This window comes from Notechis scutatus, chromosome Z (genome assembly GCF_049901735.1).
Source record: "Notechis scutatus isolate UNSWTSFEM ecotype Mainland chromosome Z, rNotScu1.2, whole genome shotgun sequence".
Taxonomy (NCBI): domain Eukaryota; kingdom Metazoa; phylum Chordata; class Lepidosauria; order Squamata; family Elapidae; genus Notechis; species Notechis scutatus.
The window spans coordinates 49,526,823-49,553,374 of NC_142025.1; the positions used below are offsets into that span (position 1 = coordinate 49,526,823).

General features: G+C 41.1%; 1 protein-coding gene across 3 annotated transcripts in view; it reads left to right on the plus strand.

Moving 5' to 3' along the window:
* The window catches only part of FAM171A1 (family with sequence similarity 171 member A1), a 108,844-nt gene that overhangs the window by 1,393 nt on the left and 80,899 nt on the right, over positions 1 to 26,552 (plus strand). Inside the window, exon 2 of one of the 3 annotated variants that reach the window (XM_087946774.1) lies at positions 23,872 to 24,432. The exons of the other annotated variants lie outside the window; for them this stretch is intronic. The gene's annotated coding sequence lies outside the window, so the exon portion shown is untranslated. The remainder of the gene's footprint in view (positions 1 to 23,871; positions 24,433 to 26,552) is intronic. 3 annotated transcript variants of the gene reach the window in all.

Consider the following 26,552-nt stretch of genomic DNA (forward strand, 5'->3'; position numbering starts at 1 on the left):
AAAGCCATTTTTTTTCTAAATATAAACTGCTTCACTATTAACAGTAAAATGCTTACTTGTTATATGACAATGTTTGAAATGGCCAAGATAATTAAATCACCTGGTACAATTCAGTTCTTACACTCAAATCTAGAATGACTGCCCATGGCCCCACTTTTGATCTGGTTGACTTTGTGGTGGCGCTACCAGGACTTTCTCAATGGCTGGTTCATAAAGAAAGGTGCTACCTTTCTTTAGAAGATACATCCTCATCACTCAGTCATCTATAAAATAATAATAACCAGTTGTTGTTTCAGATTGCCTTTCAGTTTCCTTTTTTTCCAAGTAAACTTTTTAAAACATCTATACGTACAATCTGTAAAAAGATTTGGTTTTATTGATGGTTCTTTATTATTCTATTCCAGGGTCTCCAACCTTGGCAACGTTAAGCCTGGTGGACTTCAACTCCCAGAATTCTGCAGCCAGAAAAGCTGGCTGGGGAATTCTGAGAGTTGGAGTCCACCAGGCTTAAAGTTGCCAAGGTTGGAGACCCCTGTATTGAATACTGTTCTGGATATATAGGAAGAATATAAGTGTAGAAGTTAAATAATGTTTCTCATTTGCAATTCTTATCTTAATTTTCATGGTGAAGTTAACTGTTCTCTTTGGGCCTCTCGGTATATTTAATAAAGAAACCTCTTCCAAACTATTTGATCTATTGAGGGTTATATTATTAAAGCAAACTTTTATTTCTCAGTGACAACTGATTATCTGTTAGATGATGAAATATTAACAAATTAATTGAAATTGAATTTCGGTTTTTTATTTTTGTAAAAAATTCTTTTAACTCTCATGTCCATACCTGTAGCCCATATGTAATTATGGGCACCATGTTTTCAGAAGGTACAGTGAGTCGACAAGCTATTTTGTCAGAATAAAGTGAAGGAGTTTGAATTTTCAGTCTGGAGAAAAGAAAACTAAGGGGCGATACAATATCAGTTTTCAGGTACATAAAAAGGTGCTATAGAGAAGGAATTCTGGAGCTAGATTTCATTGCCATGGAAACTAGGACCAGAAATAATGGGTATATATTGCAACTACCAGATTTCCCTTAAATAAAACTAAAAATTTCTTGATGGTGATACTAGTAGAAATGTCTAGCCTCCCTGGTTGTGATATGTCAGTTTCTTAAGGTTTTTTTTTAGGAAGAGGCTTGGCAATCATTTTAACTGGTTTTTCTGCACATTGCAGAGATTGGAATAGACCCCCTTTATACTTCCCTTCTGTTATTCCACCAGCCCAAGATAATAAAGTTCTTCAAATAGTATGGATTGACAAGAAACCACAGAAGAGTCCTGTCCCCTGCTAGGTTTTAGAGAGAAAATATGCAAGCAAAGGTCATTAACCTTTAACTAACCTCATTGTGCCCTCAAAAAAAGAGGAATGACAATAGTTGCCATTATTATTTCTAAATCATTGTTCTAAATCTCTTTGGTTATATAATTAGTTTGAGTATCTGGGGGACTATGCTTTGGGATAGTACTAGATGTTGTGGGATGTGAGCTAGAAGATACAATTAGCATAACACTTTCCTATGATTTGTAAGTTTCCTGAAGTATTGCCATTGTGGAAAGAGAATGCTAGATGAGACCTAACATACTGACCTAGTAACACAATTCTTACTGTTTATAATAAACCATTTTTCTCTTGTCATTCCTTAAACAATATTTATTCTCTTAGTCTGAACTTTTCAGTTTTCAGTTTTTGAACTTTCAATTGTCTTTAATGTAGCTATTTCCATATGAAACAGCAATAAATGTGAATTCTTTCTCTATTAGATAAATTCTTCCAGATAAATTTCTAACATATTAGCTAAATCATTTCTAGATTCATTTTTTATTGCCTATATCTTCTTAGGCTTTTATTCTCAAAGAAAGATGATTTAACTATGTTTTAACTCAGGTTTTTGGAAAAAGGAACATATTATAGCTGCTATAAAATAGTTTGATTTATAAATCAAGGAGAGCTTTAAAGAAGATTAGAGTTTTGTCTGTATACCTGTATTATACAGCTATTGTATTCAGGACTGACTGTCTCTCTCTTTGAAAAGTTGACCTCTTTTCTGCTTTCAGCTATGTCACTCTTGAATGAGCAGCAGACATTGATTTATGCTAACTAAAGCAGTCAAATTTGTTTCAGTGGTTGAAAATTCAGATATACTCCACAAATATCCCATCTAATGAATAAGTTTCTGTTTATTTTTCCTCCACATAAGTGAATGCAAACATCAAAATAATGTAATAGCCTTGATGGGTGGTTGGGGATGATGGAAACATTGAGGACACTACATTTTAGAAAGGTTCTATAGGAAAAATCACTTAAGATGGGAGGGGTGAGTATTGATCAAAGTCAAGCTTCTATTAGTTGTTAAAATTCATTCCTTTATTAAAAAACAAAACAGTTTCATTTCTTACATTAGTATTATAACTTCTTTCATTAAATTTAAAGAGGAGAGACAGAAAACACTAAAATACTAGGAAGATCAGAACTTCAGTTCCAAAAATTCTTTAAGTTCCTGCCTTTTTCCGTTTTGGTTGGAATTCCATTTACATTATGTAAGAGATGCAGTAAGGGACATTTGTAGAGGAAGTAAAAAAAAAAAATCCAATATGGAGCCTTCAGTTGTGTGATTGAATGTAAAAGTCCATTAAAAAAAAGGTGTGCCATGCAGATAAAAGAGGGGAAGGAGCTTTGATTGCATGGTCTTGGGCAACATCTTTTTTAACTTCTCCACTGCAGTCACCCCTGGGAGAGTTATTTTTATTTTATTTTATTGATAGCTGATTGGTCCATAATGCAAAATGTAGAAGGGCCATTTCTCCTGTAAGGCAGAGAGACGTACCGATTTCAAGGTTCAGATACTGTGGGATGAAGAGTGATGGAAACTAGTGAAGGGTTATGTGCCATTTAACTTCTGCTCTAATTCCTGCTCTTTCAAGTATAATGGAGGATGTTTCCTATTATCTGCATAGAAATACAGTTCAGCTGCCAATTTCAGTCCATCATCTCAGTCAGAAGCATATTCTAGGCTAATATTGCAAGGAAATGTCACAGTGCTTTTAAATAAAAAGTGAAATGGACTTAATATATATCTAAAACGGCAAGAAATAGCACCCTTTAACAGGCTGAAGTACAATAATGTACTTCTTTTGCCTGTGCCTTGGCTATACTAATTTAAACTAAATGGCAAATTGTTACACATAGAAGAGCAGATTTCAAGCAAATTACTGGATAAGTAGTCCCAACTGAATGCACTCTCTAGGAGTTATTTCAATTTCCAGAATTCTCATCAATGACTAGATGGTTGAGAATCCTGGAAATTGGTTCGTACATTGGGAGGACACACAGATTGGATGAAGCTGTGCAGAACTATGAATTTTTTTAGAATAGAATAGAATTCTTTATTGGCCAAGTGTGATTGGACATACAAGGAATTTGTCTTCGGTGCATAAGCTCTCAGTGTACATAAAAGTCATAAGTAATAAATTATGATTAAGTCATCATAAGAATACATTCATCGTAAGATACAACAATGATAGTCATAGGATACTAAACAAACAAACAATATAAATCTTACTAGGAAACTATTTTTTTTTCTGATATAGAGAACAATTGTGAGTTTTCAACACCCATGTAAATTCCTTTTCAGACATAAGCATACTATTTTTATAAGAATGATTCCTGGTTTCATAATGGTGTCAATATTTTTTCTCAAAATAGGAATATTTTTTCTCAAAATAGGAATCTTGTCTATAGCTCATGCTGAACAGATCCTGAAATAAAGAATATATTTCAGATGCTCAAATAATATGGCAGAGAAGTGTAACCTGTTAAATGGGGGAAAGTGATTGGGCTTTTGTAGACCTAAGGAATTTTGGCTTTGTAAATAATAAATACAGTATTTTTGTATTTATATGAAAGAATGTGCCTTTTGGAAAATGCCACTTATTATAAGTTTGTTTTTTTAAAGAAAATTATTAAGATGTATGCTTAGATTGTAATACAAGATCATAAATTAAAAGCAAGCACATTATTAAAGTTATTTAAGCAAAATATAACTAAATGTATGTCTGTATGAGCAATATTTTAAGGCAAGCCTTTGGCTGGGGCAAATGCATATTAGCTGCAAATTAAAATTATCATTTTTTTAACACTAATCCTTAAATTTCCAGAATCTTTTTGGATAAATGTTAATTGTTCATTGAAAAGGGGAAAACATACATGCTACATATCAAATGCAGATAAACTGTTGCTTTAAGCTATAGTTTTAATACATTTTTTAAACAGCTTTCTGCTGGCAAGTGTTGCTTTTATGTTGTCACTAGAAGAAAATAGAATATTCAACTATTGTTATTAGGTGGTTTAAGCTTCTTTTCTTTAAGGTAATTTAAATAGGCTAAGCCTATAAAAGCTAAATACATCTCTATTATTACTTTTTTGTCAATGAAAATTCAGGAAAACTCATTGCCGCTTATTGTTCCATTCTGTAATATAACAATAATGACTACCGTATTTGCCGGTGTATAAGACGACTGGGCGTATAAGACGACCCCCAACATTTCCACTCAAAATATAGAGTTTGTTATATACTCGCCGTATAAGACGACCCCCCCACTTGGAGGCATGTTTTTCAGGGCAAAAAAGTCATCTTATACACCGGCAAATACGGTAGTTATTTTGATATTATACATATAAATTCGTATTTACATGTGTCTGTCTATCATTTACCTCTAAGACACTGTGTAAGCAACATACTTACTCTGCTTTACAGCAGTAAAACTAAATTGAGTAAAAAAATTGAGTAAAACTATATGACCAATTCAAACATCCAGGGTAAATTTCATTTAAATTAAAAAAGTAAACAGATAACAGATATTCAGAGTTGGAAGGGACCTTGTAGGTCATCTAGTCCAACCCACCCACCCCCGCCCAAGTGGGAGACCCTACATCATTTCTGACAAATGGCAGTCCAATCTCTTCTTGAAGGTCTCAAGTGATGGTGCTCCCACAACTTCCGAGAGAAAGCTGTTCCATTGGTTGATTGTTCTCACTGTCAAAAAGTTCTCCTTATTTCCAGGTTAAATCTCTCCTTGTTCAGTTTCCATCCCTTATTCCTTGTCTGGCCTACAGGCGCTTTAGAAAATAGCTTGACCCCCTCCTCCCTGTGGCAGCCCCTCAGACCGCTATCATGTATAAACAAAATATACAACTAAATGTAGAAGTATAGAAAATGAAATACAAAATATGGAACACAACAATTACATTTATTTAAAATGTGGATAATTAACTAATCATCTAATATTTACACAGTGTGTATGTTATTCTGTGTTGGGAGTGAAGGATGTTTGAACTCTCTTAGATGGACTGTCTAAAGGAGCGTGTCTCGGAGTAGGCAGGCGTTACTCCAGAACCCTGGCCCTTCCCGGCGGAGTCCCTCAGGCTTTCCCACAACAGAGTCCTCTTGCAACGCGTCTGCTAGGTCAGCCAAACGATCCCGGCGGGGTCACCGGAAACGCCCTCCAGAAATCCCCGGGGCTGCAGCGGCAGGGCGGAGTGCCAGGGGCCGTGGGAGGAGCAGGAAGGCGGGCAGCCTTCACATGGCCCTGCCTGGGGCGACAGGAGCGACCCACACTCTCGCTCCCCCCAGTCGCTGCAGCCTCGGGCGGAGCGAGGCGAGCGGGATTCGAACCTGATTCAGAGACGCGGGAGGCTCTTGGCGGAAGCGACGCAGGGGATCCGGGAAGCCAGAGGCGCCTTCGCTGCGTCCCACAAGCATCCAAAAGCCGGCAGTGGATATACCGTATTTCTATGAACAGACCTCAAAATATAATTATTGATTTAGATTATTTTCTTAGATCATAGAAGGGGAATTTATACTTGTCCTAAATATTGATTTCTAACAGCCCAATCTAACATGGACCATAGTTAGAAATGCTGTGATATATAGTCAAATGACATATAAGCCATACGTTGGTTTAATATCTACAGTGACATTCTGTGACTATAAAATATTATTCACAGGCAAAGTTAAAACTAATAGCGTTGAGTCCTGAAATGTATTTGAATATAAATTGCTCGGATTGGTAGTTGGGCTGTTCATCTGAGCTCCAAGCTTGGCAATTTAGTTGCAAACGTTTCATCACCATTCAAGGAGACATTGGCAGTGTGTAGCCAAAGTAATAGTTGAAAAAACAACATCACATTAAATGCTATTTAAAGGTCAGTGCTCTGACAGACGAGCACAATTCAAAGTGCAGTGATGATTTCTCCTCAAATGGTGACGAAACATTTGCAACCAAATTGCCAAGCTTGGAGCTCAGTTCAACAGCCCAGTGTTGAAACTGTCTTTTCTCTCTTGCTGTTTTTGCTATTTTTCCCTTGTTTTCCAACACATTAGATAGCTAGAAGACTCACTCAGACTTGTTAGAATCTCATACTCACAATCTATGTGGCCTTGGGTTTATCCTAAGGCTGTTTTTAAAGAGAATTCTGCATTATTTGTCTCTGGATTGTTGCCTATCATCAGCAATAGTGATGGGTACTGTGCAAAGTGAATTCAAATCTCTGAATAGAATCAGAGTCACAGTGCCATCTACATGCTTTGTACTAAAACTTATAACATCTCCCTCAGCATGATCATTGAGGGTGTGCATTGTAATAATCAAATAAATCTAAACAATATCCAGTTAGCAAGATTGTTAAACTTTATGTTGCCAAAAAACTTTATTTTGCCAATGTTTAATTGTGAACCAGCAATATACTGAATTGCAAAGAAGTGGTGTATCAGTTTATGTGTTTGGAGACGGGTTTCTCTGTGAGGTTATAGTGGATAGTTTCCAGAAAACTTCAAAGAAGAATTCCAGCATGACCTATATCTATAGTTTTGTTCTTTTGGGATTGGGGTTGAGGTTACTTTCCCCATTCCCCCGCCCCCTGTGTTAGATTTACATGGACAAATTATATAATTTGCTTTGCTGAGAAAAGTTGCTGTGCTTACCTCCTATTCATTTCAACTTAGACTAGAATGAGACAGGATAAAAAGCTAGCTTTTCTTAAGCATCTGACTCTGCTACTTACGTATAGCATTTCTCAATATTTAATGCATCTAAAGAAATGATTGTCCAGTTCAAACATTTCTCAGCCTCAACAGTGATAAGGTACGTGGATTTTAACTCCAAGAATCCCCCATGTTGGGAACGATGGCAGTTAAAGCCCATACATCTTAAATTTGTTGTGATTGGGAAACATTGTTTCTAATCCCTTAGTTGGCATAGGAAGAACATTCTTTGTTATGCTTTTTTGATGACATTTTTGATGTTAGGTGTCCATTTTAAGTCTTGAAATATTATAGAACTTAGAAACTTGAAGGTCTCTACTATTGATACTATGTTGTCGAGTATTGTAAGAGGTGGTAGAATAGGAGAGCATCTCCTAAAATCTGCTATCATTTCTACAGTTTTGAGTATGCTCAGTTCAAGATCGTTCCAGCCACACTACAAGGCTAGTTCTTCAACTTCCCGTCTGTATGAACATTCGTTATTGTCTTGAATGAGACTAATCATCTGCAAACTTTAAGGATCCTTTGAGATACAGTCTATGGTATAGAGCAGGGATTACCAACATTTTGGACCAAACTCATAATTTTAAATCCCGCGGACCACTAATATGAATTTTGACTGACGATGGCTTGCTGATGTTGGTGGGAGAGAGAGAGAGAGAGATTTGATCTAACTTCAGAGGGCTGGTGGTGAAGTTATCTCTCTCCCTCTCTCTCCCTCCCTCTCTCTCTCTAACACACACACACACACACACACACACACACGTCCTTCACACACACCCCACCCCCTCCAAGACAGCCACATTTCTAACCTGCTTTTGAGCTCTGTTCTCAGAGCGAGGGAGAGAGGTCCAATCTAACCTTGGAGGACTGGTGATGTTCTCTCTCTCTCCCCCTCTCTCTCCTTCTCTCTTTCTCTCACACCCACACCCACAAACACACCCCTCACACCCACACCCACACCCACACACACACACACACATCCTCCAAGGAAGCCACATTCCTAACCTGCTTTTGAGCTCTGTTCTCAGTGGGAAAGAGAGAGAGAGAGAGACAATTTAACCTCAGAGGGCTGATGATATTTTTTTTCTGTCTCTCTCCCTCCTCTCTCTCTCTCTCTCTCTCTCTCTCTCTCACACACACACACACACACACACACACACACATCCCTCACACACAACACACACCCTCCAAGGCAGCCACATTCCTAACCTGCTTTTGATTTCCATTCTTAGGGGGAAAGAGAGAGATGATATTCTGCAATCGGTAGGAAAACAGGGTGGGAGATTTTCCTGCAGACTTTTTCTGGGATTTTACCAGGGTCTCTGTCTGCAGAGACCCTGGGAAAATCCCCCAAAAAGTCTGCAGAAAAATTTCCTACCCATTTTCCTACCGATCGATTGTTCTTTATTTGGGATCTTTTGGTTTCATGCAAGGAAAGCAGCAGAAGCAGCAGAACTCTTTTGCCAACTCATAAACATTTTGTATACATATTTTATAGTTGTCAACAGAAAGAAGAGGGGGAAGTTGCCTGAGCAGATGCTGGCTCATTTTTTTAGAACCAGCCTGGACAAGCAAATTAGCAAAGTAACTGCCTATCGGGATATCCCGAACCAACTCTCTGAGTGGTTCTGAGTGGCCATAAAAGTTGATGGGGCATTACATGCTAATGATACGAGAAAGCCGTTGGGAGCCAAAGAGAGAGGGCAGCCAGATCAGAGACCATCCAGCTGACGGTACACCGCAGCACCACGATCAGCCCCAAAACCCGCCCTCTCATGAAGTCCATTTAAATGTTACTAATGCGGGGGAATAGGGCATATGGCAAAGGCGTGCACAACCCACAGACGACCTAACTATGAAACTCAAAGCCAAACTGCTAGCAGTTGGTTCTGGGAAAATCAACAAAAAGAGATAACCTCTCATGGAAGGGGACAAAACTCTACATCCCAGAATCCCTATGCACCCTAGTTCTTCAGAGGAGCCGACAAGGCCATGGGAAGAAATTGCAATGGACTTCATAGTGGAGTTGCCAAAAAGTGGGGGAAACGGTGATCTGGACTGTAATAGATTTATTTTCCAAACAGGCGCAGTTCATACCTTGCAGCGGACTACCCTCAACCTGCCAGTTAGTCAAGCTGTTCCTGAAGCACATCTACTGACTGCATGGAGTACCACTGAGAATTACCTCAGGCAGAGTGGTCCAATTCATAGCCAAATTTTGGAGAGAGTTTCTGCTGTCTATTGGGTCGTCCCAGGGTCTGGAGGGGGGGGGGCAGAAGGATTGAATGCCATGGCAGAATATTATCTGAGGTGCTACGTAAATTATCAGCAGTCCAATTGGGTGGACCTCCTGCCTTTCACGGAGGTCGGGTACAATAATGCTGTTCACAGTAGCATGGGACTAACCCCCTTCAAGGTAATGAGCAGCATGGACTTCGTCCCAATGCCTGAGTATCCAAGGGACCCCCCTCCTCAGTCAGCCTGAACGATTGGATGTCAACGCTGAAAGCAACTTGGGAGAATGTCAAAAAAGTACTGGAAAAAGCGACACAGACCTATAAGAGACAGGCAGAGAAAGACCGTGCCCCGCAATGACCATTCCAGGGGAGAAGGTCTATCTCTCCACCATTTTATCTGAGGTTAAGACTCCCTAGCAAGAAATTGGGGCCAAAGTTAATGGGACCATTCCCCATAGTAAAGATCATCAGTCCAGTCACGGTGCAATTGAAGTTGCCCCGATTGTTAGGGAAAATACACCCGGTATTCCATAGTAGCCTATTAAAACCCGTGGTCAGATCAACGCTGAGGCCACTACCTCGTGAGGCCCCAGATCCTGTGGTCATAGAAGGTCAAACCCATTATGAGGTCCAGCGAATCCTCGATTCAAGGTGGCACAGGAGACAACTCTATATTTAATCAAGTGGAAGGGCTACCCCTTATCAGAGGCATCATGGGTAAAGAGTAGGAATGTCCAAGCCGATAACCTTGTAGCAAAGTTCCATGCAGAAAATCCAACCAAGCCTGGGGTGGGGTGTTTCATGAGCATAAGCTTCCATATCTGCAATCAATTTGTTTTTTGTGTGTGTTGTACAGGTCACCTTCAAGAAGTGAGGGGAGCCAAATGTCAATTCATAAAACATTTTGTATACATGTTTTATAGTTGTCAACAGAAAGATGGGAGTTTCAAAGAGCAGGCAGCAGTGTGGAATCGAAAGTACATTCCATTCATATTTTCTTCAGAGACTGATTAGATGACTGAAGCTTCTGCCGCGCAAAAATCTAATTGGAGAACATGATTGATGACTCTTGGCTATGGACATCTTTCATTGGATGACACACCCAGAGGGGTGGGGGGAAAAGCAGGATCAAGGGTGACAGTGAATTATATATCTCAGAGTCGGCTATGTCCAGGCTAATGCCGGCATGTTAACTTTTAATAAATCCTTCAGCCTCTTGACATCTGGGGTGTATGGAGAGAAACTCAGACAGCCATGGCAGAGGCTATCAGGAGAAAGCTTGGCCTCCAGCCAAAAGCAAACAGAAACTGATAGCATAATTATAGAAGGAGGACAGCTCCTCTTCAACTCCAAAGAGAAGAAACCTGTTCTGTTGGAAGGGAGAAAACCAGATAAGTACCTGATGGAATCCCTGGGGAGATCCATAGAGCAGCTGAGAGAGGGATCTGAATAGGCCACCATTCGAGATAACGGCCTACCCTTCCACCCAAAACAGAGTGGAACTTTTACAGGGCCTTTTGAAGTGGGGAGAAGCAGACAAGACCACAGCCCTCCCTTTCTACACACCAGAAGAAGAAAAAGCCCACAGTGGCAACCAGTGCCTTCCTCATGCAGCAGGCAGTCCCTTTCTCCTGTGCGAACTAGAGCTGGGGAGGAAGGTCAGCCACCTTACAGAGGGCTACAGGGAGAGGAAGGAGCAGAGCCCAACGAACTGCCCTGGTTCAGGGGGAAATTTGATGGAGACCCAGGCCAGTTAGCTTTGGGGGGCTAGAGGGAGAAGCAAGAGGATGGCTAGCAACTCTCCTCAAGAGAAGCCCCCCCCCATACTACATGACCTAGATGACTTCCTACAACTGCTGGAGGTCAGATTTGTGGAGGCAGAGGAGGACCTGTATGCAGAAGATAACTCAGCAACCTAAAGCAGGGAAGGCAACACATCAAAGAACACATCCGTGAATTCAGGAGAATCAGTGGGAAAGATGGGAGTTTCAAAGAGCAGGCAGCAGTGTGGAATCGAAAGTACATTCCATTCATATTTTCTTCAGAGACTGATTAGATGACTGAAGCTTCTGCCGCACAAACATCTAATTGGAGAGCATGATTGATGACTCTTGGCTATGGAGGTATTTTGTTGGATGATACACTCAGAGGGCTGGTGGGCAAAGCAGGATCAAGGGTGACAGTGAATTACGTATCTCAGAGTCGGCTACGCCCAGGCTAATGCCGGCATATTAACTTCTAATACATCCTTTCAAGTTTTGGGAGTGTGGCTCGAGGCTCATGATTTAATTGGAGTGACTGCCGGAATCCTGAAATCTTTCTTTCTCTCCCCCCAAAACTCCACCAGAAATGAGTCTTTGCCGGTGCAGGATCTTGGAGTAGGAGGCCTTGCAGGGTCCCAAAGACTCATTTCTGGTGAAGTTGGGGGGAGAGAAAGAAAGACTTTTGCTGCTTTCCTTGCATTCAGCCAAAAGCAGAAGAAAGAAGCGGAAAGAAGCAGCCTGGTGGCCAGGCAAGTTTCCCCCTCCATCCTTTTCCCCCTCCCCTCACTACCTCATGTTGTTCTGATGCAAGCCTTGTGTTTGCACGGGCCATGTGGGCAGCGCAGCCTTGTGTTCCCGGCAGCCTGAATTAATTGCTTTGGGGGGTGTTCTGGGGGTAACATTTCTCTGCAGACCACCAAAATTTTCTCGCGGACCACCAGTGGGCTGTGGACCACCGGTTGGCGACCACTGGTATAGAGATTCATTAAAGATGGCATCTTCGTCTTCTTCTTGTTGTTGTTCTTCTGCCTCCATCTGTTGTATTGTTTGTTGATAGTTAACCAGCGCCATTTCTAAAAAAAGGAAGGCTTTTTCCATACCATCTTTACCGTCTGTTTTTGTTTGCTCATATTCTTCCCTCAGTTCCTCAAAAGAAAAAGCCATTATAGATCTTTTCTTTTCTTTTCTTTTTTCCCTCTTTCTTCTTACACCAACCAAGATATTAAAAAAAAATAAAAAAAAATCCCAAAATCCTCAATCAATCCAAGCCAAGACAAAATTCTCCCTTTCTCTTCCAGGGGTAGTATCAGACAAAAGAAAAAAGAAAATCCAAATCTGTATTTTAAAGCCTTATTGGAATTATATTTCTGTCTTCAAATCCTTAAGGCATCTCCTCCAACAAAATCAAACCAGATGAATATATATTTTTTTCCTCTCCTTTCCGACTTACCCCATAAAGCTAGTTTTACCTGGAAAAAAACAGGTTTCTCAATATCCACTTATTAATTCCGTTGGGAGGGAGAATAAACTTTCCTTTCAGCACCTCAAAATTGCCGCTTATTTCCTCTTGTGGAAAGAATCATCCAAAAAGCCATCATTTCCAGGAATTATATTAAATGTATCTTAGAGTCCTGGATCAACCAAGAAAACTTTCACTCTCAAAAGCTTTCTCCTCTTCCTCCTGCGCATACTTGCCCAGCTGCCGGCTTCTTTGTGGCGGCCATTGCGGACCGCCGCTGCACCGTCTTGGGAAAAGGGGGTTCTGCCGGCCGGGGAGGGGGTCTGCAACACCCCCAAACCCCTCTCCGGATCCCCCCTATCTTCAGCTACCCCTGCAGGGTAGCCTAGCTCCAGACCCGTCTGGATCGGAGCACTAAAAGCGGCTAGCGCGGCAGGGATCGCTCAGAGTCGCAAATCCCTGCCGCTCGCGAAGCCGACAAACCGGAAGTCAGCGACCACTGGTATAGAGAGAGGAGAGGAGAGAACACACAATCTGTTTGCACAATAGGTGCTAATGCTATGTTTGTCCTTCATATATAAAACTCTCATTTGTTTTAGTATTAGCACTTTGTGGGCTTTATGTCTGTTTTTCCTGTATCTATACTTATATCCTATATTTACCTCTCCTGTAAATGGAATATTTCATTGGCAAGTTCCTCTTTTTTTCCTACCCTATCTCTTTTTCTTTGAAAACAACCAGACACCCAAAATTCAACAAAAAGTGATGAGAAAAATGTCTATGCAACTAAAATATGCTATAGTGGTATTAAAATCACAAAAGGTGATGGAAAGGAATGAAGGCTATAGGTAGTTTTTTTTATCCACCATCATTAGGACTGGTAACTGTTGCTATGTGCCATAGTTGCAAAGCAAAAATCATGTGACCATGCTAGACTTACAACATCACTTCAATTTACATTGTTAAGAGAATCACTGGTTATTAAGTGGGACATCACGTGATTTCACTTCCACATTCTCTATTTTGCTTCCTGGAAACCATTTGTGAACAAATTACATCACTGCAGGATGCTGCAACAATCATAAATGTGAGGATTGTCACAAAGCTAGTTTCCCCCCCAAAATAATAATTTCAAATGGTTGCTAAACAAGGCAATAAATAAATGAAGACTATCTGTGTTCTAGATCAGCGGTCCCCAATCTTTTTTGTTTGATGGCCTGGCAGAGGTGGGGAGAGGTGATAGTTCCCTGTGGGTGACAGGCAGGTACAGTGTACAAGCTCCTTTTGTGTGAGCGGCAGGTAAGTACAAGCGGCCACTGCTTACACGTGGGGAGCTTAGCACATGATTGCTAGTGGATGACGCAAATGTGAGAGGGGTTTTACTGCCAGCCACTTGAGTTGCCCAGTTCTGAACAAGCCGTGGCCCAGTAGTGGGCCACATCCTGGGATTGGGGACCCCTATTTTAGATTATCTACTTTGTTGAGTAATGCTGTAATAGGGACATTGTTGGGCTGAATAAAAATATATATTTAATGTAAAGTGCATTGGATAAATAATGCAAAAGGTGCAGTCTCTAAATAACATTCCTCAGTTTAGTGATATCCAGATGAAGTAACTGAAATCCTTATTGGAAGCTTTGGCTTCAGTTTATGGAGGGTGTATTCAGGGGCATCTGGAGGACATCAGGTTGGAGACAACTATTCTGAAAGGATTATAAAATTGTTTTGATGTTTCTGTTAATCAAATGGTAGATTGTGGATAATGTTTAGATATATGTTGTAGTGAACGATGATGACAATACTTAACCTATGCATATAAATTGCAACTATATGTACGCTTACTAATCATTCTGAAATAAGACTCTTTTTTTACCATTAATCCTTAACTAGATCAAAGAAAATCTTGGAGCTTAGAAATTTTGCAGGTGTGCTTTAATACTTCTGCAGGTTCTCTTTTGCCTCTCAGCAACTACTCTTTTTAGGTTTTCTAATAACATAGTATTCTGAAATATGTTCCAATTAAGTTTTAAGGAATTGTTTGGAATTGCAGGCAAGCTTAGAAATCACTCAACCTACCAGAAATTCGTTTTTAAAGTCACATTCATTTGAACATAGGCTCTATGTATTTTCAAGTTTCCTCTGATAATAGAATTTAAATAGCATGTTAAGTAAACAATTGAGATTGAAAGTCATTGCCAGGATAACCAATGCTTTTTCCATCCCACAACTACCTAGATCTGCATTATGCTGGATAATTTGTTTTTTTCTAGGCTGAGCTGCCACTACTACTTTCTCAACCATATTGGAAGCTGCAGGAAAGTTATTAAAAACAGTTAGGTCAAAGAAAGTGCACAATTCCCTTTTTTGAAATAAATGGCATGAACACCTATCTCGAAGCATTGACCATTTTTCTGACAAGCCATTCTGCTTTTATGCCTTCCAAAATCAGGAAGGACATGGATGAAGCCCTCAGGTGATAGTACCTATCCCACAAAGGATAGGTATAATAAACTTATTTATTCTAGGCAACAACACAATTTTCTGCTGAGATAGCTTGTAAAAGCCTTTTGGTTGCCATGTAACTTACAAACTTCATCAAACACCTCTTTGCATGGAAGTTGAAGTCCATCAAGATCAGCCATGAGATGGCATCTACTGGTAGAGGAAACCACTACAGTACAAAGCAGCTAGGCAGCTACTACTTAGCTTATAGTATTTGCCAGTTCTATAAAGAGACATTTGCATTCAGTTATCTCCAGAATAGTGTCACAACTACAAAGTCCCCTGCACTGTCACAACCACCACTTTTCCTTGGTTTTAAGACATGAAAGCTAGTTGGGCATCCTTAAATACTACTGTATAATAAATTAAAACTGGAGAACATCAGGCATCACAATGATACCATTAAAGTAAGGTACAAATATTTTTATAAGATATTTTTGGCAAAGGCAGCATGACAACTGTTATAGACCTTTGGCAAAAGTAGGAAACAACAGGTGTTTGTGTCAACTCACTCCTGCTCATAAACAATGCGAAAAAATAAAACTGACTTTTAAAAAATATTTGAATTCATTTGCTTTTAAGTACTTAATATTTTTATTCATGCTATTAAATGACAATTTAAATTAGAGCTGTAAAGCACAGGCAAGCAACTATTGAATTGTAATGTTTAAAATGAGAGAATGAGGAGACTAAATGAGAAATAATTATATGAATAAAATATATTATGTATTTACTTTTAAATGAATAAATTTCATATTTCTCATGGGTATACCTGTTTTTGAAAAATGGCCCCAGCATGCCACTCAAAAGCCGGATATATGAAGTCATCTTAGGGATAGTTAGCATATATTACATATGTACTTTTGCACTTTGGGAGCAAACCTTAAAATAATCTAATTACAGCTTCACAAATACATCCTAAAGATTAGCTCTAAAAATGTGGTCTATTCTGCAACAGCGTTCACTAAATTCCTGAAATGATAGATGTAATTGATTTGGCTCCATTGTATAGACTTATTATTTGTGCAGCCTTATAATGAGTAACAGAGAAATAAGTAGGATTTAAAGATGAATGCAGAATATTATGTTGTAAATCTGGAACAATGTAATAGTAAATGGGAGAACTGGTGTTTATCTACTTTCCCATCAAATATAGCTTCAATCCATATTGCAAGCAGTAGGCAGAAACATTTGCTTTCAGGTACACAAAACATTGTAATTAGCAATATACAAAATCCGTCATTCGAGGAACACCACATTCTGGGCTATTCCACAAAACACTCTTCTTGCAGATCATCTAACTTGGACAGTGGTTGGTATGTGGTAGAGAAGGCTTTCACCAATTATTTTTTTTTAAAATTGTACAGTGTGGCATCTGGATATTATTCATTTTGGCACAGATGATAATATTTGTTACATTAGTCAAACTTATATAATCCTAGTATTAATATACATTTGTTTTAAAGTAGTTATTCAATATTTCAATGTTCCATTTTAGTGCCAATCACAATATTATTTGAGCATACATAGTAATACCTTCTTTTAACCTCTAATCTTTTCATCTAGTTATTGCTTTTATTCTATTATATAAAATATGTATGCTAATATTCTCCCTATTTCTTATTCTGTTCTAGCTTCTAATCAGACTACCATTACTAGTCCTAGTGTTAATACACATGTTTATATTAAGATACAGTCCTTCATTATTTAATTATTCAGTATTTCAATATGCCATTCTAGTGCCAATTTAAACATACATAATAATACCATCTTTCAACCTCTAATCTTTTCATCTAACTATTGCTTTATATAAAAGTGTGTATTCTTATTTCTACCTCTATTCTAGTTTTTATTCAGGCCATCATTATATTAAAAAGAAAAAGAAAGAAATATTTCCTTTCTATCATCTCTTGCCCATTTTAATATTTCAATTCTTGTTCATTTTTTAGCTTGCCTCCCATACTCCTCTCTTGGATCTTTATTTACATCTGTGTCTTCTTCAGTCTAAGAATTTCTCCCATCTCTATCCTCCTATGCTGGAAGGCCTCCAGAGTGTCTACCCAAGCCCCTATCACCCTTTCAAAAGTATCTTCCTGCTTATCTGATTCCATTTTGAATCTTTTAAAGTACTTTCCCCTTGGTATATTTCATCAGTCATTATTATCTTCATTGTCTTCTCCTTCTCATCTTGCTTTATTTGCTGATTGTCTGTTCTATCTTTTCCTTCATTCTTTCTGTTGTCTCCTCTCTTTCCTGGACTTTTTGACTTTCATTCATTATCAGTTGTATGGTATTTTCTGTTTTCCCATTTATGCCTTGCAATATGTTATTTATCTCCCTGTGATTCTTTGTAATAGTATCCTTAATGCTTTGGAACATCAACGGCATTTCTTTTGAAATTTCACTCATTTACCCCAGTAGGGCATCTTGTCTTATTTTAGTAAATATTAAATACCCTTGCTCAGTATATTCAAGCCTAATATTGCTCTTCCAAGAGTACAATAATCATAGTTCTATCCCAGGATTATTCAATCAGTTCCCTTTAGGCAGTCCAGGAAGCTTTCCAAAAGTCAAAAGTCACTTTACTTTACTTCCTTATTCTCACACTTGGGTCTCCAGTAATCATAAAGTAGATAATTATAGAAAAGTAAGTATCACCATAGTCCTCCAGATGAATATTGTTTATTTCTCTTATCAGAAATATTCCCAGGCTAGTAGGGGTATGGTATATTTTCCATTCATCAGTATGTTGATTCATCAGCTTAGGTTTCAGTGTTGTTTCAAATCTAACAAGTTATTTAATCCAATTTTAATTCAATTTATGGAAGCAAAGTCAGTTATTCAAATAAAAAGTTCCACCATTTTAAAATGCCTTTCCAAACAATGCCTACCCAGTTTGAAAGTCCAATTTTCAATGTTTTAAAAAGTTTTTAACTTTTCTCCCCTTAGTTCTTTTTTTTTTTGGGTCTAGGATTTTTGTCCGTATAATTATTCGCTGCTTTAACAAATAGTTCTAAGAGTCTCCTTTCCTGGATTTTTTTTCCTTTTAGAGTTAGGTTCTAAATAAAAAAGGAATCTCACCCAATTCCAGTCACTGTTCACGTACACCACTCCTGCATTTTTCATTGTTGCCTCGGCTGTCCCAGCTTCATGGCAGCCACGATGACTGCCTCTTCTCGTTGTGGATGAGAGGGAAGAAGCCCTGAATCGAACAGAAGAGTTGCAGCTCTCCGTGACCTACAGGGTGCCCCTCTTTACTTCACTGTCCCTACAGGGTGGCTTTAGCTCCTTTCGGAGCCCTCCAATGGGGAGAACTCGCACAGGAGCATGGAGACCAGCATGCTCCTCACTTCCGATCTTACCGCAATATCAGCCAAAAGTGCTTTCACCAATTTTCTGAGAGGATGGTGCAGAATGCAAAATGGTGCAGAATGTTCCATCTCTAGAAGAGAACATTTTACATTAATGACAAGAATTGCGATCAGGAATTCTATTGCTTAGTGATAAGTGATAGTAATAGCACTGAGACTTATATACAGTTTCACAGTGCTTTACAGCCTCTAAACAGTTTACAGAGTCAGCATCTTGCCCCTAACAATCTGGGTCCTCATTGTACCAACCTTGGAAGGAGGGAAGGCTGAGTCAACTTTCAGACAGAGAATTGAATTGCCGAACTGCAGGCAGCCAGCAGTCAGCAGAAATAGCCTGTAGTACTGCACAAATTACAGGATGTGTGTGTGTGTGTCTATAAATTTGTAATAAATGGGAAGTCTATAAAGAGCAAGGTCCTTGTTAAAGTTGACTTTTAATCATTCTTTATTAGGTTATATTAGAAGAGTGTTTTCCCATTAAATCTGAAAATCTGAAATGGAAAGCTTTCAAACATTAAAATGGTAGTAATTATCTTCTATCTAGACTTTGTCCCTTTGTTATAATTCTTAGAGATTCTCTTTTTTATTGTTGGACCCACTCCCATCCTTTTTGCTTGCAATTAAAATATGATATTTTAAATTGATAACAAGCATAAATCAAAAGAACAATAAGGTCTTAAGTTAAATAAGGTACTTCTGATTATACAAACATTGTACTCCAATGAATAATACACTTCTATAAGTGGTTGTTTGTTTGGTATATTACTATGGCCAATATAAGTCCTTATGTCTTAATTAAGTGTATTTATCTCTAAGATTTACATCCACTGCAATTTATCAAATTTATTCCCACTTTAAGATTTATACCAGAGTCTGTTATCCTTCCAATGATTCTACTTGCAGCCTTTTCCTCCTTCCTCTCTGTTTTATCTTTCTGATACAGGTAGTCCTTTATTTACTATCACAATTGGTACCAGAATTTTCATTGCTAAACAAGGTGATTGTCACATGAATCACAACCAATTTTACAACCTTTTCTGCCATGGTCATTAAGTGAATTACTGCATTTGTTAAATGATTCATGTCATTAAGTGGATCTGGCTTCCGCTATTGATTTTGTTTGCCAGAAGCCAGTTTGAAAAGTTGCAAGCGATGATTACATGACTCCAGGACACTTGCAACTGTTGTAAATACATGCTGATCATGTGAATATGGAGACACTACAACAGTTATAAGTGTAAGCACCAGTCGTAGGTCACTTTTTTCAATGCCATTGTAACTTTGCACAGTTGCTAAATCAATGTTTGTAAGTTAAGGACTATCTGTACAATAATTCAGCTTACTCTATCTTGATGCAAGTTTTTACTCCTATATACTTATAGAAGAAAAAAGAAACATTTTGCCCCTTAACATCAAGAAAACAAATATAATGATAACTGCAGAGACACATAGGTCAGAGTGCTTATTGACAATGAGACCATTGAAACAGTAAGGGAATTCATCTTCTGGACCAATGTGGTGACTGCAATCCTGAGATCAGAAGCGTATAGCACTTGGAAGAACTGCAATATCCAGCATGAATAACATCTGGAAGAGTAAAGATATCAGTCTGCCAATCAAATGCAGATTAGTTAATGCAGTAATTTTTCCATTTGCTACTTATAGTTACGAAACCTGGACTCTGAAAAAGGCTGATCGGAGAACGATGGATGCCTTTGAACTGTGGAGCTGGAGATGACTAGTACTCAACCTATGGACCGCAAAAATAAAGAAATCCTTGTCCAAATTTCACAAAAAATATCACTTGAAGTCAAGATTGCCAAACAAAGGCTATCTGCTTTGGCAGTATCATTATGAGCTGACTCACTCAAAAAGTCAATCATGTTAGGAGTAATCAATGGTAAAAGGAGAAGGGGCTGTCCTATTGAATGGATACTATAAAGCAGTAATCCCCAACCTTCCAGCTCCATGGATTGGAAACGGTTGCGGGGATTGTTTTGTGCGCACAATCTAATTCGTACATGCACAAATGGAGCTTTATGCACTGACTTGCCACTTGCGCAGCCCAGTTCTCAATGGACCGGAGATCAGTAGCCGGCTGTGGACCAAGGGTTAGGAAATCCTGCTATAAAGGATGACACTGGGATGACCATGGCAGATCTGAAGGAAGTATAAGGAGATGTGAAACAGAATAGCATGGGTGTGCTTGATTCACAGAGTGGCTGATAGTTGGATATGACTGAATGGCTGACGATTATGACTTATAGAAGATTTCTTCCAAATTTAATCAAAGAGTGTTGCATGAGAACGGTTGATGCAAAATCTGCTATGTGATTCATCTGAGCCCTTGAAGATCTAAAAGGGACGTTGGTCTTACCTGATACGCCTTTTCTCTTTGGGTGAAGATAGCATCCAGGATTGGGTTGACCTTGTCTTGCTAGCTGATTGGACTGAGTCTGTCAGATCTGTGAGGACACACACCCTGTTACCAATGGTCCCCAGCTTTTGGTGAAGGCGTAGTTACAGACTGACATGTTTTCTTGATGATGTTGTACTTCACTAGATTCGGAATGGACCCTAATTAGAGTGGGACTGGATGTTATCTCCACCCAAAGTGAAAAGGCGTATCAGGTGAAACCAATGCCCCTTCTCCTTTGTGGTGGAGATAGTATCCAGGATTGGGACATAGCAGAGCTGGCTTGTCCTATGGGCAGGCTTAGTCCGGTCTGGATCCTCTAGTCAGGGTGGACCTTTTGTAGAACTCTCCTTCTGAAAACTGCTTCCACCAAGGCAAAGGAGTCTAGCTTATAATGCTTGATAAATGGGGACAGCGAGGCCCATGTGGCCGCCTGGCAAACCTCTTCAAGAGAAGCCAGAGCGACCCACGCTATTGACATGGCCACACTTCTTGTGGAATGTGCTATTATATGAAGAGGCATTGAAAGGCTCTGGGATTGGTAGGCCCTGGCGATGCATGTCCCCACGGTCAATGGAGTGATCTTGCAACCAAAGTAGAAGGCTGGAATGAAACAAAAAGATTCCGACTTCCTTAAGGAAGAAGCTCATTTAATATACATATGAAGGACCCTCCATATGTCCAGAGTATGCCACCTCTTTTCCAATGCATGGACCGGCTTTGGACATAAATCAGGTAATATAAGTTCCTGGGCCCTGTGGAACCATGAGTTCACCTTTGGCACAAATGAAAGGTCCAACCTCAAAACAACTTGGTTGGGGTGAAAGATACAGAGGTCCTTCCTGACGGAAAGTGCTGCCAAGTCTGAAACCCATCTAGCCGAGGTGATGGCTACCAGGAAGGCCACTTTATACAACAGACACTGCAGCGAAGTAGACTTCATGATTCAAAGGGGGACTCAGTCAGTGAATGCAGTACCTTAGAGAGGTCCCACATGAGCTATCGATGGACCATTGGAGGCCAGAGGTTCGTGGCCCCTTTAATGAACCTACGGGCAGTCAGATGCCAGGCTAGGGACTCTGGGGCCCCCAAGGAAAGTACAGAGGATAGTGCCACCACCTGGTGTCATATGGTATTGAGGGACAGTCCCTTGTCCAGATCCACTTGGAGGAATTCCAGCACCTGGGCAACTGACACCGATGCAGGGTCCAACCTTGACCTGGAACACCAGGCACAGAAGGCTCTTCAGGTTGCATCGTAAATGTGATTCATGGAAGGCCTCCTGGATGCCTGGATAGTTTGTATCACCTTGGAGGAATAATGGTCCCAGGTCAGAAATCCCCGCTCAATCTCCAAGCAGTCAACTGAAGCCACTGGGGGTCCGGGTGCAGCAAGGGCCCCTGGCTGACGGACACTCTGTCCGCCGGCATTCTCCAAGGTCTGGTCACTGAAAGGCTTACCAAGTCGGCAAACCATGGCCATTTGGGCGAGTGAGGAGCAATAAGTAGAAGCTCTGCTCTCTCCCCCAATAGTTTCTGTATCACCCTTGGGATAAGGGGCAGAGGTGAAATGCATAAAGGAGCCCCTGGGACCAAGGGCTGCATAAGGTGTCTGTCCACTCCGCTCCTGGAACCGCAAACCTGGAGATGAATCCCGGGATTGTGCATTGTCCTGAGAGGCGAAGAGGTTGGCTGCTGGTCATCCAAAGCACTCTGACAGCTCCTGAAATAAAATGGGGTGTCACTCTGCGTGGTTTATCATCGTCCTACTAAGCCAGTCTGCTTGTATGTTGGATACGCCAGACATATGTTCAGCCCTGAGTGAGACATGGTGTCTCTCTGCTACTCTGTCTAGCATCAGGAGTCTAGAATGGGTTCCTCCCTGGCGATTCACATGTGCCTTAGTGGTCGCATTGTCCGTTAAGACCAGAAATAATTGTCTGATACAACGTCCTGAAATTTTCTCAGGGCCAGATGGACCACCCTGAGTTCTAACCAATTAATGTCCCTGAACCATCCTGGATTGGAGATGAGCTCCCCAGCCAAATAGGCTGGCGTCGGTGGTAAGAACTAGCTGGTTAGGTTCCTTGAATAGGGTCTCTGAAGAAAGGGCTTGAGAAGACCACAGCAGAAGGACTTAATAACCTCCAATGGGATCCAAACTTGGGAGTGGGAACTACTCCTTCCTGCCCTTTGGAAGGGTAGAAGAAACCATTGGAGTGCCCTGGTGTGTAGGCATGCCCAGGGCACTATTGAAATACATGAAACCATTTTGCCCAGGAGCCTCAAGAGCAGGGCCAGAGGTACCCTGCACTTTGATTTTACAAAGGTAATCAATTCCTTTAAGTTCAACTGATGCTCCTGGAATAGGTAGACCTTGCATCCCAAGGTGTCTATTACTGCTCCTAAATGGAGTAAACGGTTAGTGGGGGGGAGAAATGGCTCTTGGCCTTATTTACAGAAAAAAACATGCTCCTGGAACACCTGGATGGTGATTCTCAAGTCCTCCACTGCCTGAGAAGCAGAAGAGGATTGGACTAGGATATCATTCAGATAATACTGGACTCTTACTGGGAGAGCCGTAAGATGAGCTGCTAGGGCTGCTAATAATTTTGTGAAAGTTCTAGGTGCTGACGAGAGCCCAAAGGGTAGAGACCTGTATTGGAAATGTTGGCCATTATAAAATAAACGTAGATATTGCCTGTGGTCCTGCAAAATAGGAACGTGCAGGTAATCTTCTGTTAGGTCAGTAGATGTGAGGAAGCCACCTTCCCTGACGCTTTCCAGAATAGACTGGAGAGAATGCATTTTGAACCGCCTATGTGTTAGATGGCAGCTCAGATACTTCAGGTCCAGATTTGCATCCCACCCCACCCCACCCCAGAGGCCTTTGGGATGACAAAGAGGATGGGGTAAAATCCCATCCCCTGTTGGTCCTCAGGTACTGGCTGGATTGTATGGATGTCCAGCAGGTGCTGAATAGCTGTTTTCATGAAGACCTTTTTCTTCCCATCCTTTGAAACAGGGCAATGAATGAAAAAACTCGGGGATATGGAGAGGAATTCTAGAGAAAGACTCAACCGGACCATCTCCAGGACCCAGGTGTCTATGGTTGCTTCCTCCCAACGCTTGGTAAACAAGGCCAGACGTCCCCCAATGGGAGGGATGACAGAGCATTTAACTGGGGCATCAGAAGGGATGACCCCCACCCCCATGAAAGGACTGTTTGGTTTGGAACTGAGGATTTCTACCTGTCTGGTCCTGCTGAGGTTCCTGTCTGGGGACGAAGAGTCTGTGGGGCCATGAGAATCCCGCCCCTGCATCCGTCGCCCTAAATGAGGGTGGACAAAAATACAGTGCCGAGTGGAATTCGCCTCTTCTTGAAAGGAATGTTAAAATCTTTCCCTTGACTCTTGACTCTAGCAGGATCTTGTCCAGGGCCTCTCCAAATAACTTGTCCATGGTACTAGCCTTCTTACTTGATGACAGATTGGCCCGAAGCCCTGATCGCCAGATGCTGACAGCTGCTCAACAGGTAGACCGGGAGCCGGCTGTCTCCAAGATAGCTTTCAGGATCGGATTGCTGGTATTTATTGTATTTTAAATCTAAATTGCTGGAGCAAATTAAAACATGTAATCCTAGTTGCTTGAGTGAATCAAAAGCTGGGGAACATTGGCAATGGGGGATGTGTCCCCACAGATTTGACAGACGCAGTCCAAACAGCTAGAAGAGGTCAACCCAATCCTGGATGCTATCTCCACCACAAAGGAGAATCTTGTTTCATCTAGATAGATAGATAGATAGATAGATAGATAGATAGATAGATAGATAGATAGATAGATAGATAGATAGATAGATAATAAATAGATAGACAGACAGACAGACAGACAGACAGATTAGTTTTACTTCTGTTCTGGCTTTAATGTGAATGCATTGATAAAACACATCCTAGAATAAGGACAAAGAATATCCCATTTTGACATCAGAAGAAACTCTGAGGCTTACCGTATTTGCCGGCGTATAAGACGACTTTTTTGCCCTAAAAACATGCCTCCAAGTGGGGGGTCGTCTTATACGCCGGTAAATACATTGTCACTCGGTGCAAGAGCGACGGGGCGGAGCTCCGCAACTTGCGAAGCCCCTTCAAGCCCAGCCGGAGTCTCTCTTCCTCCTCCTCCCACCCACCCACCCACCCTCCGCCCGGCCTCGGGCGCTATGGAGGCCAATCTGGAGGTGGGGTGGGGTGGAGCGGGAGGGTCTCTGGCGGGCCGCTCGCCAGCCAGCCCCGAGCCGCGTAATGGCCCAGGGAGTGGGGGGAGAAGGTGGTGGGGGTGGACTGTGGCGCCCTCCTTCTGGGCAGCGGGGGGGGGCGGCAATTTGCTCCTCCCGCTTCTCCCTCCCTCTTTGAAAGACCGGGAGGGCTGTGCTTGGGGCGGGGGGATGTCCTCAGGAAGTTCCTGATGGGACCCCGCTGGGCAGGGCCACCCAGCTCCCGAGCTGCTTTCCAGGGTCCCCTTGGGAAGAAAAGGGTCCGTGGGCGGTGGAAGAAGGCGAGCGCCCTCTTCCCGCCCCCTGTCCCGTCCCGTCCCTCCTCTTGTCCCCTCCTCCCCTCCCCGCTTAAGAGAGAAAGATCTGCCTCCCTGCACCGAAGCTTCCACCCGGCGCCGCGTCTCCTGGCCAGCGCGCTTGCGACTTGGGAACCGGCCAAGCGACTTTAAAACCGAGCGGAGGCCAGAGATAGCCGGAATTACCCTCCACACCACACACACACACACACACACACACACAGAGAGAGAGAGAGAGAGTGAGTGAGTGAGTGAGTTGGCAGCTGTCCATCCCCACCCTTGGAGTCCCGATGGCACGCACGCGGGGCTGTCACAAAGAAAGGGAGAGGAATTGAGTGCCAGCCTGAGAAAGGCGAAGCTGCCTCTCTAAAGCATTTTGGTGGCTTTGTAAGTTTGGGGGAAAGGGGTTGGGGGTGTCAATCAAGAATTATATCCAGAATACCCCAAGTGTTACAACTTACCGTATTTGCCGGCGTATGAGACGACTTTTTGCCTTGAAAAGCATGCCTCCAAGTGGGGGGTCGTCTTATACGGCGAGTATATAACAAAAACTATATTTTGAGTGGAAATGTTGGGGGCTCGTCTTATACGCCCAGTCGTCTTATACGCCGGCAAATACGGTATGTTTTTGAAGAGATGATAGAATATTCACTATTGGTAATTATGGTGGCTAAACTTTAAGCTTTATAGTTATTTTTCATATTCAGGACTTTGTGTAGCTATTAAAATTATTACTGTTGCCATGTTGAATAAAAAAAGAAAAGACTTATATTTTGCCATCTTCTATTACATATTGAAATAAAGAAAATATTAAATGGCAAGGTTAAAATGCAACAATAGAAATTGTCATTGGAATCTTTATTAGTTAGTTAGTTTGTACAAATAACTCAAGGTGGCAAACATGTCCAGAACAGCTTCTTCTTTCTATTTTCCCCACACAACAACCTTGTGGACTGAGCTGGCTTTCACAACTATGACGTGACTTGAACTCACACTCCCCCACTTTCTGGCCAGGTGCCTAGCTTATTCTGTTTGTTTCAGATGTTGCAATGCTCTATATGTTTTGTTGTTTAAAAAAGTACAGTTAGTATTACAGGCTAGGAAATTTCTTCAACTTGGTTTGTTCAATTTCCATAACTC